Source organism: Marmota marmota, unplaced genomic scaffold, assembly GCF_001458135.2.
Source record: "Marmota marmota marmota unplaced genomic scaffold, marMar, whole genome shotgun sequence".
NCBI classification, from domain to species: domain Eukaryota; kingdom Metazoa; phylum Chordata; class Mammalia; order Rodentia; family Sciuridae; genus Marmota; species Marmota marmota.
The window spans coordinates 6302650-6317146 of NW_026000294.1; the positions used below are offsets into that span (position 1 = coordinate 6302650).

Below are 14497 nucleotides of genomic sequence, written 5' to 3' on the forward strand. Positions count from 1 at the left end.
TAATAATAATAATAATAATAATAATAAGACTGGGGATGTAGCTCAGTAGCAGGATATTTGCCTATGTTTGCCTAGTATATATGAAACCCTAGGTTTAATCCCCAAGACCACAAAAAAAAAAAACAAGAAAATTTCAGTGGATAGGTAGGCATAGGGAAGGCTTCATTCTCTCTCTCTCTCTCTCTCTCTCTCTCTCTCTCTCTCTCTCGGTGCTGGGAATTGAACCCAGGGCCTTATGCATGCAAGGCAAGCACTCTACCAACTGAGCTATATCCCCAGCCCTCATTCCATATCTCTGTCTTGGAGATTCCCAAAGCAAAATTAGAATATTAAGGACTCTTAAAAATCCTTCAATAAAGTACCACATATCTGTATATTCAAGTAATTCTACAATTTATTTGCACTTTTGTTTTCCCCCTTCCTCCAGTCTTTGGCTTCATTTCTCAGGAAGAAAAAGCTCTCCATGTTGGCTATTCCCTCATATACTGTATAAAATTGTGGTTTCCATAGTTTGTTTGTTTTTTTCATAGAACCCTGGGTGACACTTGGCACAAATATCCGAAACTAATCAACTAAGTAGAAAGTCAATCAATCAGCAAACATTTATTGAATATTTTCCGTAACCAAAATATGGGGTTATGGTAGGGGAGACAACAATCAAGGAGATATATTCTTGTCTTCTAGAAGCTCAAAATATAGTGGGGAATTCAAGAGTAAGCCTTGGAAAAGTTCACTCATGATCCAAAAGATTATATTGGGTGGAATGAGATATTGGGGCATATAACAGGACTCAGGCAAGGAGTGCTCTGCAAGCGAAGAAGGGTAAGCATGGGATGACTTTCAAAAGTCCCTGGGGAGACTATACTGTGGTGGGGCCAGGAAGTATGGGAAAGAATTAGGCCAAGAGAAATGGAGAAGTTGTTTCAAGAAGAGGTTTGAGGAAAAAAGGAAGAGGTAGAAAAGCCAGTCTGTGTTTAGAAGACAAGAATGAACATAAAAAGAGTGGATTTCCATGCCCAGCTTTCTCATATAACCTGTAGTATTTGATTCTGGTGTCCTGACTGTGACACTCTGGAAGGGGAATGTGAAGAAAGAAGAGAATAACAAATCAAAGAGCACGTCTATCCCTGTATCCCTTATGTCTTTTCAAGACTATTGTGTGCTCCTAGGCATTCTCATGATGTGTGTAGACGAAGACCAGGGCTGTAATTACCAGAGATGCTGCACTTTCCCCCTGAAACCCTCAGATGCATTGCTTGGGTTCCCTCAAAGTTACAAAAAAATAAATTAGGAGACCTTGTTGTTTAATGAGCATTCTTACATCCACTTGGCAGCAAATATGTTGTATTCCATCTGCCCTGGTGTGGAGCTGCTAAGCATGTGCCACACTTGGGGTATTTGACAAACTGACACTCTACCACACGGAGTGTCCAACTCAGCTTGTCAAATACACGGAGCGTGGCACTGCGGGAGGCCAGGCCAGGGGCTTCCACGGGACAGAGATCTTCCTGGAGGATGTGGCCCTGGAAGGAAAGAGAGAGAAAGCACTAGTGAAGTCACATCTTTAGCCTCAGGAAAACTGCAGAGGTCCCTCTTCAGGGAACAGCTGCAACATCAGAATAGAGAAGTGAGCAAAACAGGTAGAAGACTCCTAACGAGAAAAGAGATCCTGAGTGCTTAGCTGGGAGATCCTCTGGTCTAAGTACTATAGATCTGACATTTCTATGTGTCCCCAGCTTTAGTGAGCTCCTCTACACAGCAGAAAGGAGACAATTTGGTCATCATTCTGCCTTCTTGACTAGAGGAAAAGATCAGGTCCCCTAGTCAGTGTCCTTGCTCCCACTTCTTCCCAATACTCCCAAGCTGTATTCTCACAGTGTTTTGCTTATGCACACAGACTTTGAGGTTAAAAATGGTTACAAACACAAGTAATGTGAGGAAAAATGTTTCTATTGGTAAAAGTTGCTATGTTAAGTATGAATTAGTTATTCTAAGATTGGAAATTAAAGTTTTTAAAGTAACAAAAAATGGGCTCAAATCCTCTCTAATGTTAACTAGCTCAACAATCATGGATACATTATTTTTCCTATCTGAGCTCTTGTTTTCCACAGTCACAAAGTATGTATATGTATAGTACCTACCTCATAAAGTAACTTTAAGAACGGCCTAAGATAATGCATGTAAAGTCCTTAGTGTGTGTGTGTGTGTGTGTGTGTATAATGTTCAAACCGTGGCTCTGCTACCAGAATTAGAGCAAGAACTATTAGCAATTGCTTTAACAGAAATGGGATATCTTGGGGAAGAGACTTGCTAAAGGTCATACAATAAGTTACTTGCAGTTAGGGGTTATGTCCTATATCACACTCTTGTGCCCTCAAACTCTCCTGCTTGGTCCTTTTACCTCCCTGCTTTATATATCCCTCTGGATAAGAGGTGAGCCACATCAACAGAGCAAAAAAAGGCAGTAGAGATCACCATATGGCACTGAGATCTTGAACACAGAGCTACCAGGGAAGAAAGAAAGCTTCCAGGAGCAGAGTCAGGCCTGGAACCTCTTGGAGCATCCCCTTGGCAAAACCAAGATCCTGTTGCTAAAAATGCCAAATTACCAGTGTCAAATTCTTGCCCTTCCCAGCAGTGGCAGTTGATCTATGAGAAAGTAACTGTTCTATATTAAATACTGGCATCAATAGTGGCAAACATCTAAAGATTACCAGGAATGAAAAACTGCCCCAAGAGGGCTGGGTTGTGGCTCAGCGGTAGAACGCTTGCCTAGCACGTTTGAGGCCCTGGGTTCAATCCTCAGCACCACATAAAAATAAACAAAATAAACTATTGTGTCCAACTAAAAAATAAATATTAAAAAAAAAACTGCCCCAAGAAGTTTTTCTACAAGAAAGTACTCAGTGATATTTCCACAACTATTTTAGTGGAATGTAAGAGGGTGACACATCCCTCCAGACTGATATGTGGGTGGGACCTCAAAGCTAAGGATCTAAACAGTCTTTTCTACCTCCACATTTCCTTCTCTACCTACCCAATTCAACCTAAACCAATCAGAAGTGTGGCTCTCAGCCCAACCACAGTCATGGTAACTGTATATGGCATATGGAAAGAATCAGACAAACTTAGGTTCTAATGTCTTGAGCATCAATTAGCCAATGTGGCTTGGGCAAGTTTTTCTTTGGGCTTCATTTGTCTTCTCTAGAAATGGGACCAAAAAAAAAAAAAAAAACTTACCTTACAGGGTTGTTGGAAAGTGTTTGGTGAGATTTTCAGAGCCTCTTACATGTGATCAGACTTTGGCTCAGCCATTGGAGCTGTGGATGGAAGCTAGCAAAGGAAGCTAATTACCAGAATTTGAGTTGGGGTGGCAGGGGGAGAGAAATGGACTGGTATCTTTCTTCTGTCATCATTTCCATTCTGTTCCAGCTGCAGTGAGAACACCTGGATAATCTGGAGATATTCACAGCTTCCTGAATGCCACTTCTGACTTCATTCACCTCAGGAAACCTGGAAGAAAAGTGTGAAAGGGGCTAATGATTCCTGGTATACAGGAAGTTGAACAGTTTGTGGACAATATTATCTCAGCATTGATGGAAGAAATTAAGAGGCTGAGCTAGAATTAGACTGGTTTCATTTCTACTCTTGCTGCTCTAGTCCATGCTTCTCCAATTGAGTTTTCGTAAGAAAAGCAGGTTCACTTGAGAAAGACTGGCCAGACTCATAGAAAGAAGAGATGGATACCTACATGGGGTGATACTGAGGGACTCTGAAAGTTCATCTGTTGGTACATTTATACTATCTGAAATGTCATCATTTGTCCCCACTGAAATGCAAAATTTTCCATTAGAGAGATCCACAAAGCCCCTATTATTGAGGTCAATTTTGGTGAAGGGGATTGGAAAAGATGAGCCTGAAAGAGAAAGTGTAGGTAGGCTCTGAGGAATTCTGAATTCCCAGAGTGAACCAAGAATTTGTAAAAGGAGTGGAGTAAAAGAAGTCTGCAGGACCCTGCCTAAATGAATTAAGCAAAGTTCAGAAAGTCAAAGGTCCTGTGTTTTCTCTCATACATGGAATCTAGAAAGAAAAAAATGAAAATAAATTTGGGGGACATCTTTTGAAAATCGAAGGGAGATCAGTAGAGCAAAGGCATGGGGGCAGGGGGAAGGCGGGAGGGAAAGGAGAAATACTGGAAATGACAATGGCCAAATTCTATTGTTATATTGTGTGCATGTCCAAATATGTAACAACAAATCCCACTTTATGTACAACTAAAATGCACCAATAAAAATTATGGAAAAAAATCCAAACTACATCCAGTATAAGGAGGCCCACCTGGGTAAGTTACAAGGCAACTCCTGCTTCTTGGTGTCTCATTTCTCCTAGGGTAGAGCAGAAAGAGCCCTGGCTTGGGAATCCAGTCTCAGCTCTGCTACAGTTTCTTTGTGTGACCTTGGGAAAGTCCCTTCCTTCCTTCCTCTCTCTGGATTTAAATTTCTTCTATACACACCCAATCTCTATGGGTCTGTTTAATTCCAAAATTTTAGTAATCAAATATAAGACTAGAGGAAAAAGAGACCTTCATCTTTGAGTCATAACTCTCAGAGAGTACTATATGGATCACCACCAGCTCTCCTCCTGGATGTGTTAACCCTGCCTGGTAGTATATATTCAAGCATCTCTCCCATTTCTTTTATCAACTGAGGAATGGCAATTATCAAAAAAAGGGATATAAAAACTAAGTCTTAAGATGCATCCATTTAACCTTTCTCAGCCTCCTCTTTGTGCAAAAGAAACATGGGCTGGAGAAAGGACTTGCCCAAAGATAAATATTGGGTAAATGAAAAACCAGAACTGTCAGATTTCCAGAGAACTTTTGCCTTTCATATGACTGTCTCCTAAATATCCTTCTGTAGAAAATACACCCCCTTCTCTCGACCACTGGAAACTTCAGGATAGAAGATTAATAGAAACTTTATCTGTTTTACCCTTCACCCCAAATCCCTGATGGGAATAAGGAAAATGGGATGGGCATATCCAAGCTACCTTTGGCTGCTATGAACACTGCCTCAACTTGGGAATTTAAAGAAGGGAGCAAATGGATACTATACCTGTCACTGGTGTGGTGCCTTGGTCTCAGAGAGGACACAGGTTCCCTGGTGCTGAGCCAAACTGTAGAGGCCAAAGGGAACTGGTCTTTATGTTGTGAGCAGGAAGGTCATGTGTTTTGAAGGGCTCTTGGTGCCTTGAAGAGGAAATAGAAATGAGGAAGATAAGGCTGAGGTTAGCCAACGGAAATCTGGATGCAAAATGACAAAACAGGGCTGTTGTGAAAGGGCTTGCTACTGCAGCAATAGTCCCTGCTGCCATGCCCCACCTACTCTCTGCCAACCTCCAACAGACAATAGCTGTCCATGCTGTAGAAAGGGAAAGCAGAAAGTGACTGGTTGTCCTTAGTCTCTGCCTGTAGGGCAGGGAGTTTTTCCCAGAGTAATTGAATGATTTCTGGCCTGTCAGAGATGTGACATTATCTAATGAAATTCCCATTGTCAAAACTGAGAAATTTAGCCAATGAAGAATGAAAGAAAAGTCCCAATATCACAAAGCAAGTTAGTGGCAAAGTTAGAATTTTATCCCATTTCTATAGACTCCAAATCATGTGGTCTCTTACTATGTCAAAATGTCTTCTGCTCCTGGAATACTCCATTTACTTCCAACTTCCCTCTTGGTACATAGAACCAACTGCATAATTTGCAGAGCAAGTACAAATCGAAAATGATAGACCCCTTGTAAAATATTATGAATTCAGCTTGTTGAAAGCAGAATATTAAGCAAAGTGTGGTCTCCTTCTTAGATGGAGCTCTGTGAAACTGCACAGGTCACATGCTTATAAAACTGATCCTACTGGCACAGCTATGACCACTTACAGAAGGAAAGAAAAGGGAATTTACATTTATTTACTAGAGCGCATATTATGTGCATTACATGTTATCTCATTAACTCGATAACCCTCTGGTATAATAATATTGTTATCCTTACTTACAGGTGATCATACTAGTCACATGGAAATATACTGAACAAACAAAACTAGGACATAATGGAGAAGGCAGAGTTCCTACTCAGTGTTTCTTTCTTTCTTTCATCTTTCTTTCTTTCTCCTCAATACTGGGGATCCATTATCTTTCTGGCATGAATGGGAACTTCCCAGGGATTGTAATATGGGCTCTAGGAAACTATTTACTCTCAGGGGCTTTACCACTGAGCTATATTCCCAGGCCTTTTATCCTTTATTTTGAGACACAGTCTCACTGAGTTGCCATGATTAGTCTCAAACTTGCCAAAGATGGACTGGAACTTGCAACTCAGCTGCCTCAGCCACACCCAGCCACATTAAGGTCTGACTCAAAATGTTAAGCTTTTTTTACTCTTCCCACATTGGATACATGAAAGGGAGAGGAAAGTAGTTGACATGGAGAAAGAAAAAAATAGTATCAACTCCTTAAATTCAAGTGTGACCTTCAGGCTGAGTAAGGGACATGAAGATCATAGGAAGAAACTTGAGTTATTTTTCTAGAGCCTTGTATTTTCAATTCCTGGGAAGTCCGAATTCACTGTCAGAAAGACGATGGATTCCCATTATGCAGTGCTCTCCATCATGAATTCTAATAACACACAGGATAAGAAGGGAAAGTCCTACAATGTTTTCAGGATATTTGGGGGGCAGCCTTCAATGATTGCAGTGCCCACCCAGACCAACATCTTTGGTCTGCCCTGTGTAAGTTGGGCCACGGGCAGTACTTGAGCCCCAGTGAAAAAATTATACAATTTATATGATCTTATAAATTCAGGCTCAAAAGAAAAGACCACATCCTGGGAGTCAGGATCCCTGGGCCCTAGTCGTAACTCTGCTCTTTCCCATTTAACCATTAGAGATTGAACTAAATGGTTTTGGTGTCCTTTCCAATTCAAACATTCCCAGGTTCCTTTATGATTCCTTCCATTTGTATTCCTTTTTACTCACTGTAAGCCTCCTGTGGTTACAGAGCCTAAGGCTCTGGGGGACAGCCTAGGATAAGGATTCACTTGCATTCACACTACTCTGCTAAAAATTTCCTTCTACAAGAATAATTTATTGGCTTAGGCCTTGAGACCAGTTTCACCAGATCTGGTTTCTAGAAAGATTCGGTTCCTGTTTCTTTTTGGCTTCTGACTAAAGCTTGGGCGGAAGCAGGATGGTCCTGAGGGCAGTTTGCTAGGAAGGGACCCCCTCCTCCCAACTCACACCATATTGGGTAAGTTCAGCTACCTACACATTTTCTGCCCTATCAATTAAAGTACTCTAATTTTTTAAAATACCTTTATTTTTATCTATTTTTATGTGGTGCTGAGGATCAAACCCAGTGCCTCACACATGCTAGGCAAGCACTCTACCATTCAGACACAACCCCAGCCCAGTACTCTACTTTTTGACAAGAATCTTCTGGAGATAATGTCTAAAAGAGTCATTAGTGGTATCTATTTTGAGCCCATAGCAGGTACATGAAAAAACATTAGGAGCCAAATCATTCCACCTACTAGGTTCCTTGGAGTTGCTCTCTATTCCACAAACATAGAGCATGTTGGAAAGCGTCAAGTTTGCAACAATAGCACAAAGAGGCCTCTTCTTTTAAGACTATTGTCCAAGCTGTTGCTTAAAGCAACTAAAATTCAATGAAGTCTCCAATTTTTGATGCTCTCTGCCATGGTCATTCTTGTGGTGGGAAATGAGAGAGAAGGGAAGAGAATTGACAAGGGAAGCAGTCTGACAATGCTAGGGATACACATTGTAGACATATTTATTTAGTCACTCAGTGCTGGAGGAGAAAGAAAACTGAGTCCTTGTGTATTAGACCTTAGGTTATAGCCCCTGGGTTATAGACCCATATTTGTAACTCATTAACTCTGTGACCTTGAACAATCATACACAGCATGTCTAAGCCTCAGTCACCACATAAAATGGAGGGATAGAGGGGAAAGGCAGATAGGCGTGCACCCAAGGAGCTATGTCACTTTATAGAATCTGACAAGTGATTTAACAAAGTGCCATCAGAAGAGTAAATAAGAAAGACTTGATTATTCCAGAGTGAGGGACAAGGAAGCATTGAAAATTAGAAAGGTTCATAGAAGAATACAATTTTGGCTATATCTTAAAGGATAGAGAGAAACGATGGTGCTCCTTGGCTTTAAAAATCCTTCCCTGGCAAGATCTAGCAAAATTAGTTGCTCTGTATCTTGCCCTCTTCTAGTCTCAAAACAAAGCAAAAAACAAACAAACAAACAAAAAAAACGTGTCCACATTGCTCCTGGGAGGAAAAAAAAACTGCCAAAATTAAGGACTGTTTTTGATCCCTTACTGTCTTCCCAGGGCAAGGAAGCAAATAATTTCCCCAGAACTGTGAGTTGAATAAATGAAAGTCAGTGCATAAGTAAAAGAAGGAGTCCTCATGGCTCTAAGTCCCCACATTCCTTAGCTTCTTTTACCTCCATGAAGAAATTGAGAAGCACCCCTCCCTTTACATTGAGTTCCATCTCCCAGCTAACTCACTCCCACCTTCTTTTGGAAGCCTTTCAAGAAGAGGCCTCAGGGACAATTGCAAAGCTATGGCCACTTCCTGTGCAAGAGACAAGTGTCCACATGTTCACCACAACCCTGGTGATTGCTCTGCATAGGATTGCACTGGGGCTTCCTCTGAGAGGAAACCCAAAAGCTAATGCAATATGTAGGGCACCCTCAGGCCAGGATTGAAGAACTAGCACACCTGAGTCTTGTGATAGAGGTTACACTGTGAGGCTCCCTGAAAAGCTGGTGATATTGACAAGAAAGGTGGCAGCAGTTAACCCACTAACTACAGATCAACTTTATTCAACAAGGATGTGTTGAGAAGCTACTGGCTACAAAGCTCTGTTTGGAACCAAGGGGAAAATTAAATATACAACAGAGCAGAAATATACAATAATTTAATAGAAATATAACATGAGCCACAAATATTTTAATAGCCACATTCGAATTTTTTCAAATAGATATGTGAATTTAATTTTAATAATGTATTTTACTTGTCCCAACGCTTCCAAAATGTTATTTCAACCTATGAACAATATAAGTATTTACTAATGAGATTTTTTAAATTCACAGTACATCTCAATTTGGACTAGTCACATTTTCAGTATTCAATTGCCATATGTGGCTAGTGGCTACCGTATCAGATGAACGTGTATAATATGTGGACCCTGCCTGCTAGTAATTTACAGTCTAATCCAGGCCCCTGACTGTTCCATAGGCACACAGGAGGAAGGAGTACAATAGTGGATTTCATGTATGAAAAAGAACTGCGCCAGGAGTCACGAGATCCAAGCTGCAATCTTTTCTCTGACACTTGATTCTCTGTGTGAGCAAAACCCTTTCCTTTTCTGAACCTTCATATTTCCATCTCTTAAATGAGTCTGGATTAGATTCATTCATTGAACAAATTATATATTGACTGTTATTCTAAGTCAGGCATGTTGTAAGGCACTCCAGATAGAGAAGTGAAGAAGACAGATAAAATGTCCAACTTCTTGGTAATTACAGTGTGATGGAAAATAGCTATTAAATGAATATTTACCAGGAAGTGTGACCTAAAAAAGGGAAATGCTAGAGAGCTGGGAGAACATATAACAATGGAATATACTCCCCTAGGCTTGGATAGATAAAGGAAACTTCTCAGGGGAAGTGACTTTTCAGGTGAAACTTAAAAATGAAAATCAGTGAGCCAAATGAATAATAGGCAAGAAGCAATTCTAGGCAAAAGAAACAGCATGTGAAAAGGCCCTGAGATTGGAAACAATGTGATATACTCCAGGAAGATAAGGAGGCTGATATGGCTTGTACAAAGAAAAGAATAGCACAAAGAAAGGTAGGAAAGTTATATAGGGAGCTCTGTTATAATTTAGATATGAGGGTTTTCCCCCAAACTCATGTGTTAGAAAATGCAGGAAAGTTTAAAGGTGAAATGATTGGGTTGTGACAGTCTTAATCTAATAAGCGTGGGTCTCTGAGGGAATGTCTTTTGGAGTATATGGTGTGCATATACATTGTCCTTGTTGAGTGCTTCTTGGAACCATGTTCTGAGCTGTATTCCTTCGTCATGCTCTTCTGCCATGATATCCTGCCCCACTTTGAGCCCAGAGCACTGGAATTGGCCATCTATGGACTGAGACCACTGAAATAGTGAGCCCTAAATAATTTTTTCTTCCTCTAAAATTGGTTTTGTTAGATCTTTTGGTCACAGCAGCAAACAAGGTGACCAAAATAGGCCAACTGTGGAAGACCTGGTAAGCTATGTTGAGAATTTTGGACTTACCCAATGAGATCTGAGGAGCCAGAAAGAGCATAGGTAGTACAGTACCCTTCTATATCCAAACCTAGTATTTTTTGGAGTCTACTTAACAGAGACAAAGAGGAAAGGAAAATTAACTCCAACTGGTTGGATTAGAGACTTCACAGAAGAGAAGCATTTTAAAAGATCCTTGATAAATGGCAGTATCAATAGTCAGGGAAAGGCATTGTGGGAAGAGAGAGGGACCTGAATAAAAATGCAGAGGTAGGAAAGAACATGGTGAGTTCATGAGAATAGAGGGACTACTGATTCAGCATTATAAGCATAAGCCTAAGTGTATTTTCGAATACCTACAAATGTACTAGAACAATAAAGATCCCAAGGCCTACCCAACATACCAAATATGTTCTGGGAAAAAGCATGCAGAAGACCTTGGTCCTATCCACAGATCAATTTTGTACTGTAAAAATAATAATGAACAAATTTTGTGAGCTTTCCACATGTGAGGCACTGTTTAAAGCCCTTTACACATATTAGGTTTTGTGATCCTCATGACAACCTCATGAGGGAGAAACAATAATTATTCCTATATGATAGATGAGGAGCTGCATTTCACACAGGTTATGTCACTGCTAGTAAAGGGCAGAGGCAGCTTTTAAATGTCATGGAGCAATGTATGAATGCTAGTAATCTTATAGCATTCTAAAAAATTATATAATATTGGCTACCTGGCTAAGAAATGTCAAATTCAAGTCAGTCTACAAGGACAGTTTCATCCATGAAAACCTCATTAATTTTCAATTTATGATTGTTAGGGCAGGGGGCTGAGTTGAAGTCAATGTTTGCTTAGCATTTTAGAAAGACAAAATAAGCGAAATAAACAAAATGAGACTACCAGAGAGTTATTTAAGGACAGAAAAGCAAACTGGTTGCACATTTCACTCCCCTCACCTTATTCCCAGAATCCTGCAGAAGCATCCATTTATGACATAAATAACTGAAGTGACCCTAAGCAACCATTCTTATCTGTTCCCCCCAATGTTCCAATTAAGGGTTTGTACAAGACAACAGTTTTGAAAAGACAGGGAAGGAAGGAATGAGGAACTGACTTGCAATTGCCTATTGCAAATATTTGGTGGTGGGGGGGATGAAACTGCATTTCTTTAAGATATATACTTCTACTACTCAGCCTTTAAAAAGAAGGAAATTCTGTTATTTGTAACAACATGGATGGAACTAGAGGCCATAATGTTAAGTGAGATAAGACAGGCGCAGAAAGATAAATACTGCAGACAGACACAGAAAGATAAATACTGCACTTACATGTGGAATCTAAAACAACCAAACTCATAGCAGCAGAGAGTAGAATGATAGTTACATAGGGTAGGGAATGGGGGAAATAGGGAAATAAATGGCCAAAGGGTACAAAGTCTCAGACAAGAGCATTAAGGTTTTTTGGAGGTCTATTGCACAACGTGGTAAATGAAGCTAATAATAATGTATTGTGCATTTCAAAATTGCAAAAAGAGTAAATTCCAAATTATGTATTCAAAAAAATAATTATGTGAGGTAATATATGGTAATTAACTTGATTTAATTATTCCACAGTGTATTCATAAATCATAGTATCACTTTGTACCCCATAAGCATATGTAAGTATAGATTTACAATAAAAACTCAAATGTGTGTGTGTGTTTATGTGTGTGTGTTAGCACACACTAAGGTGGTGGGGGCCCCTGGGATCATTGACTTGGTATGCCGATGCGCATGCACACACACACACACACAAAAAAAAAAACATTTTCATCTTCTTGGTATTGGTATTTCCTCTCGGTAAATGGAAGTACAGAGATGGAGTCTTGTGGAGACAGAAAGAAAAGTTAGACCAAACCTTGAGCTTATACCCCAGTCAAACATTTACTACAATTCAGTTTGGCACTGATTTAACTGGTAGTATGTTCCTAATAAGTAGATTCCTCACAAGATTTAAAAGAAATTGGGTACCTGAGAGTTCCTGTCAAGATCAGATAATGCAAGGTATGAAGAAAGCTACATATTGGCAAAAGAAGGGTTATTGCCCTCTATTTTCAGTTCTAGGCAGAACAAGATGTGAGAAATGGAAGAAAAATACTTTTAGTGTGTGCTTCCTGTGTACCAGCTATTCTCACATCTAATATATCTCTTACTCTTCTCTACAACATTGCAAAATAAGAATTATTCCCATTTCATAAATGAGGGCACTGAAACTCAAAGATGTCAAACAACTTTCCTCAAAGTTACATATTTAGTAAGTGGCAGAGCTGAGATTCAGAATTTTATTAGCTGTGTCCCTAAAATGGCTCTAGAGGAGCTGTCTAAGAACTCATCATCACTTTTGGCCCCTTTAAAATTTGTAGCCCAGCTACTCCCCCTAGCCTTGGAGATAAAGGAGTTCTTCCATTAGACCACAAGATCCATGAGGGTAGGAATTATGTTATACTCAGTTTCACTTAAGAGGCTAATTTTTTTTCTTGCTTGATTTTGAGTCATTTACATATTAGATTGTCACTTCATATGTAATAAGTACAAATATTTCTATCAGTTTGTCTTTTGCCTTGTCTTTTTTCTAGAATTTTATATTTTTATTTATTGTCTATGCTCCCTGCCAGAATATAAGCTTTATGAGAGCTGTGATTCTACCTTATTTACAACTACACACCTCACTTGCTTATCACTGTCTTGCTTACAGTGGCTACTCAATAAATATTTGTTGATGAGAAAAAAATTTTCCTGCTGTGCAGGCCAGAAGATTAAGCAATATCCAAATACTGAAAGCTATGACCTTCCCTTAATCCTGTTTCCTGATAACCTGAGATTCAGATGCAATCTGGGTTAAAGGTTCATTGAGAACAACCCTAGACAGTGTCAGAAGATCCGAGATCCAGGCCAGCTGTACACTGGCTTGTAGTATGACACTTGGAAATTATTTTCTTTGCTATATGTGTCATTCTCCCCATTTACACATGGGGTAAACTGACTGATTTTAAGAACTCTCTTCTTCAATTATGCATGTGTCAAGTGATCTGGGTGACAGAGATACCAAAGATAACAGAATTGATCAGGGTTCTGTTTTCCTGGAACTCGTGTTCAAATGAGGAAAATAACTGTCAAATAATCCCACAATAAAAAGTTAAATATTATGTAGGACAAATATAGGGTTTTATGAGAGCAAATAATAGTAAACCTAATATAATATGTTTAGGGAGGTCTTTTTTTTTCTTCAAAAAAATGTTAAAATCGCAAGGTACTGTGATGCATGCTTATAATCCCTGAGAATTGGGAGGATGAATCAGAAGGATTGCAAATTTGAGGCCAGCCTGGGCAATTTGGTGAGACTCTGTCTCAAAAAAAAAAAAAGTGCTTTGGATTCAGGTTTGAGGCTCAGTGGTAAAGCACCCCTGGGTTCAATCCCAACTACTGCAAACAAAACAAACAAACAAACAAACAAACAAACAAAAACTTGAGACCTGAAGAATGATCCCGAATAAGTAAAGTTCTTGGGGCCTTGGATATGTGTGCAATATTATATCATTATCTCTCACAATTAGAGAAATGCAAATCAAAACTACTCCAAGATATCATCTCACTCCAATCAGAATGGCAGCTATTATGAAGACAAACAATAATAGGTGTTGGTGAGGATGTGGGGAAAAAAGGTACACTCATACACTGCTGGTGGGACTGCAAATTGGTGCACCCAATATGGAAAGCAGTATGGAGATTCCTTGGAAAACTGGGAATGGAACCACCATTTGACCCAGCTATTGCTCTCCTTGGTCTATATCCAAAGGACTTAAAAACAGCATTCTACAGGGACACAGCCACATCAATGTTTATAGCAGCACAATTCACAATAGCTAAACTGTGGAACCAACCTAGATGCCCTTCAATAGATGAATGGATAAAAAAATGTGGCATATATACACAATGGAATATTACTCAGCAATAAAAGAGAATAAAATCATGGCATTTGCAGGTAAATGGATGGAGTTGGAGAAGATAATTCTAAGTGAAGTTAGCCAACCCCCAAAAAACAAATGCCAAATGTTTTCTCTGATATAAGGTGACTGACCCATAATGGGGTAGGGAAGGGGACCATG

General features: G+C 39.6%; 1 long non-coding RNA gene across 2 annotated transcripts; it reads right to left on the reverse strand.

Moving 5' to 3' along the window:
• Positions 1 to 584: 584 nt before the first annotated feature.
• Positions 585 to 5258, reverse strand: LOC107155693. 2 transcript variants are annotated; one of them, XR_001505237.2, is made up of 3 exons: positions 5115 to 5258; positions 3355 to 3513; positions 585 to 1523 (listed from the first exon to the last, which is right to left on the reverse strand). It is a non-coding gene; the product is annotated as an uncharacterized LOC107155693 (long non-coding RNA). The 2 variants fall into 2 exon arrangements; XR_007345034.1 differs by having other exon boundaries at positions 3241 to 3513.
• Positions 5259 to 14497: the final 9239 nt, after the last annotated feature.